At 41.2% G+C, this 4,896-nt stretch overlaps 1 non-coding gene across 1 annotated transcript; it reads right to left on the bottom strand.

Moving 5' to 3' along the window:
- Positions 1-229: 229 nt before the first annotated feature.
- Positions 230-291, bottom strand: LOC115894418. The gene has a single exon (XR_004054538.1). It is a non-coding gene; the product is annotated as a U7 small nuclear RNA (small nuclear RNA).
- Positions 292-4,896: the final 4,605 nt, after the last annotated feature.

Here is a 4,896-nt window from a genome sequence, read left to right as displayed (position 1 = left end):
GGCATGATCCCGGCTCACTGCAACCTCCACCTCCTGAGTTCGAGCAATTCTCCTGCCTCAGCCTCCCGAGTAGCTGGGATTACAGGTGCCCACTACCACGCCTGGCTAATTTTTGTATTTTTAGTAGAGACGGGGTTTCACCATGTTGGCCAGGCTGGTCTCAAACTCCTGACCTCAAGTGTTCCACCCACCTTGGCCTCACAAAGTGCTCAGAGTCTTTTCTTTTATTCTGGGCTTTCTGGCAAAAATCAAAAAGCCTGCTTGACAAATTCTAAAAGAGCTGTAACACTATTATTATAGTCTTATGGAACCACTATTATATTTGGTCTATCATTGATCAAAATGTCATTATGCAACACATAACTGTATTTCCCCATTATCTTTCAGGATGTCTGAAATATTACCATTCATTTGATCTTGACAGCATATATTTCTGGGAAAAGTGAAGCTAACTCTTTAGAGAATCTAGGGAGAAAATATCATTATGTTCCTTCTTTATTTCTGTTACTAACACCTTACTTCAGGCCATACTCATTTGTCACCTGGAATATGGCAACAGTCATCCAGCTGGTCTTCATGCTACCTTGGCTGGCTCCTTACAATCTGTTCTCCACATTACAGCCAGAGCAATCTTCCCAAAATGCAGGTCTGATCATGTCACTCCCCTGCTTGAACATTTTCAGGGGCTCCCGATTGTCTTCAGCATGGTCTACACCAGTGGTTCTCACCCATTAGGCAAAACCTTATATGACACACAATTTTCATCATTTCCCCACTCTCCTGAAAGGAAATTCATGCAGAAATGTGTGGGTAGGCCAGGCATTGTGGCTCACACCTGTAATCTTAACTCACTGGGAGCTGAGAAAGGAAGTTCACTTGAGCCCAGGAGTTCGAGACCAGCCTGGGCAACACAGTGGGACCCTGTCTCTACCAAAAAAAAACAAAACAAAAAACAAAAAAATAAAAAATTAGCCAGGGATGGTGGCACACAACCGAGGTCCCAAGTACTCAGGAGGGTGAGGTCAGAAGATCGCTGGTGCCTGGGAGGTCAAGGCTGCAGTGAGCCTTGATTAGAACACTGTGCTCTAGCCTGGGCAACAAAGCAAGACCCTGCCTCAAAAAAAAAAAAAAAATTGCCCACAGGCATGAGTGAGGGGCATAACCATACTCCCACACTCATATCTCTGTGAGCCTGATTAATTTTGCAGACCTCACACAGCTCAGACTGCTCTGATTAGTTTGCCTTGGGCTCTAATCCTCATAAACTGCCTAAATACCCAACATCATACATACAATGGTTTTTCTTACTAGTCTTTGTAGAAGCCACTTTCTCTGCCTGGAGCTCTGTTTTTCCAGCTTACTCTGGCTAACTCCTTCTCATTCAGGTCCCTGCTTAGAAGTGTTTTCCTTGGGCAGTATGGCCAGTTTCACCATATTGATTCTTCCTATCCATGAGCATGGAATGTTCTTTCATTTATTTGTGTCCTCTTTTATTTTATTGAGCAGTGGTTTGTAGTTCTCCTTGAAGAGGTCCTTTACATCCCTTGTACGTTGGATTCCTAGGTATTTTATTCCTTTTGAAGCAATTGTGAATGGGAGTAATGTATAGATTCAATGCCATCCCCATCAAGATACCAATGACTTTCTTCACAGAATTGGAAAAAACTAAAGTTCATATGGAGCAAAAAAGAGCCCACATTGCCAAGACAATCGTAAGCAAAAAGAACAAAGCTGGAAGCATCATACTACCTGACTTCAAACTATATTACAAGGCTATGGTAACCAAAACAGCATGGTACTGGTACCAAAACAGATATATAGACCGATGGAACAGAACAGAGCCCTCAGAAATAATACCACACATCTACAACCATATGATCTTTGACAAACCTGACAAAAACAAGAAATGGGGAAAGCATTCCCTATTTAATAAATGGTGCTGGAAAAACTAGCTAGTCATATGTAGAAAGCTGAAACTGGATCCCTTCCTTACACCTTATACGAAAATTAATTCAAGATGGATTAAAGACTTAAATGTTAGACTTAAAACCATAAAAACCCTAGAAGAAAACCTAGGCAATACCATTCAGGACATAGGCATGGATAAGGACTTCATGACTAAAACACCAAAAGCAATGGCAACAAAAGCCAAAATAGACAAATGTCATCTAATTCAACTAAAGAGCTTCTGCACAGCAAAAGAAACTACCATCATAGTGAAAAGGCAACCTACAGAACGGGAGAAAATTTTTACAATCTACCCATCTGACAAAGGACTAATATCCAGAGTCTACAAAGAACTTAAACAAATTTACAAGAAAAAATCAAACAATCCCATCAAAAAATGGGCAAAGAATATGAACAGACACTTCTCAAAAGAAGACATTTATGCAGCCAACAGACACGTGAAAAAATGCTTATCATCACTGGCCATCAGAGAAATGCAAATCAAAATCACAATGAGATACCATCTCACACCAGTTAGAATGGTGATCATTAAAAAGTCAGGAAAAACAGGTGCTGGAGAGGATGTGGAGAAATAGGAACACTTTTACACTGTTGGTGGGGACTGTAAACTAGTTCAACCATTGTGGAAGACAGTGTAGCGATTCCTCAAGGATCTAGAACTAGAAATACCATTTGACCCAACCATCCCATTACTGGTATATACCCAAAGGATTATAAATCATGCTGCTAAAAAGACACATGCACACGTATGTTTGTTGTGGCACTATTCACAATAGCAAAGACTTGGAACCAACCCAAATGTCCATCAATGATAGACTGGATAAAGAAAATGCAGCACATATACACCAAGGAATACTATGCAGCCATAAAAAAGAATGAGTTCATGTCCTTTGTAGGGACATGGATAAAGCTGGAAACCATCATTCTGAGCAAACTATTGCAAGGACAGAAAACCAAACACCACATGTTCTCACTCGTAGGTGGGAATGGAACACTGAGAACACTTGGACACAGGGTGGGGAACATCACACACCAGGGCCTGACGTGGGATGGAGGGAGTGGGGAGTGATAGCATTAGGAGATATACCTAATGTAAATGATGAGTTAATGGGTGCAGCACACCAACATGGCACATGTATACATATGTAACAAACCTGCATGTCGTGCACATGTACCCTACAACTTAAAGTATAATAATAAAAAATAAATTAAAAAAAAGAAGTGCTTTCCTCCAAGAAGCCTTCCCTGATACCAATGAGACATAACCTACTGAACTTCCTCTGTTATGGCACATGTCACACTGTGTTTGCACCCCTTACTGCTTTGGCCACCTCCTAGAGGATGAGTTTCTTGAGGGCATAGAGTATGTTGTGGTCACTGTCACACACACAATGATTGGCACAGACTTGACATTCATAATGAAAAGGAAAAGGAAGTTGAAGAGCTTCAGTGACTAATTTGGGTGAACTTGTTTATATTTCTACTGAAGGAAATTTTGCGAAAGGAAAATAATGAGGTTGGGAGTACTAAAGGTCAGTTATTATTTTTTAGAAACATTATTTTGGAAATGTATAAGAATGAAAAAAATAAAACCACATATTTTGAAAGTAATAAAATGGCCTTTTGGCTGGAACCAGTAATTCACGAAAATAACGAACACAAAGGGAAAGAGGAGAGGCACCTGGTAGATGTTCTCTAGGCCTTTTAGAAAACGTGGAGTTGTTCCTTTGGCCATGTATATATGCGAATCTGTGGCAGGCCAATTCTCCCTGACAATCGCACAGACTGGGCTGCATGACAGTCACACACACAGGCCTGCATAGCACTCCAGTTAGACAGACAGGTTTCCATAGCACTGCCTTAACATTGAGCAAATAGTTAAACCTAGGGAAATCAGTGCCCAGACATCAAAGCTAGGAATGAAACATATGGTCAGTAGATGCCTTGCATGGGCTTCTCCCTAACCTGGAGCAAACCAAAATAATAGAGACAGTCATACTTCCCTTGTGCCAGGAGTCAACGAAATCTGAGACGAGTCAAGATAACAGAGGCAGCTGTTTGAATAGATTCATTGGAGAGTCTAAGGCAGCTTGCCAGACCAAGCTGTAAAGGAGATAAGATAGAAATAATCACTCTGGTACCACAGTAGACAGGCCTTGAAAGTACTGAGGCCCCCACAGTTTAATCGGACTTAGCAAGCATTTTTTGTCTCTGATCTTCTAGTTGCAACAAAATTAGTTACCAATAGACTTAGGTGAATGTTAGACTGCTTTTAGGCTCATAACCTCAACCTACATAAGCACTAAGAAAATTGTAACACTTTGAATTGGTCTGGTGGAATTATCTTCCGGCCTTCTCCCTGTGTCTGGTTATAGCAATAAATTCCCTTCTTTCCTAGTTTGTCTGCTTCTCATTATTGGTGGGCCCGAGAAAATGCAGCTAGACCCGGCGTAGTTCTGGGAACAAATCTGTAAGAAAGGTGATATTGTAGACATCAAGGGAGTGGGCACTGTTCAAAAAGGAATGCCCCACAAGTGTCACCATGGCTAAAGTGGAAGAGCCTACAATGTTCCCCAGCATGCTGTTGGCATTGCAGTAAACAAGTAAGTTAAGGGGAAGATTCCTGCCAAGAGAATTAATGTGGGTATTAAGCACATTAAGCACTCTGCAAGCTGAGATAGTTTTCTAAAACACGTGAAGGAAAATGATCAGAAAAAGAAGGAAGCCAAAGAGAAAGGTACCTGGATTCAACTGAAGCACCAACCAGCTCCACCAGGAGAAGACGCTGTGTGAGAACCAGTGGGAAGGAGCCTGAGCTGCTGGAACCTCTTCCCTATGAATTCATGCATTTTATATGTATACACACACACACACACACATATATATATGTACACACACACGTATACATGTATATATATGTGTGTGTGT

Source organism: Rhinopithecus roxellana, chromosome 17 (assembly GCF_007565055.1).
Source record: "Rhinopithecus roxellana isolate Shanxi Qingling chromosome 17, ASM756505v1, whole genome shotgun sequence".
Classification (NCBI taxonomy): domain Eukaryota; kingdom Metazoa; phylum Chordata; class Mammalia; order Primates; family Cercopithecidae; genus Rhinopithecus; species Rhinopithecus roxellana.
Note: the sequence above shows the minus strand (reverse complement) of the source record. Positions and strands in the feature narration are given on the sequence as shown.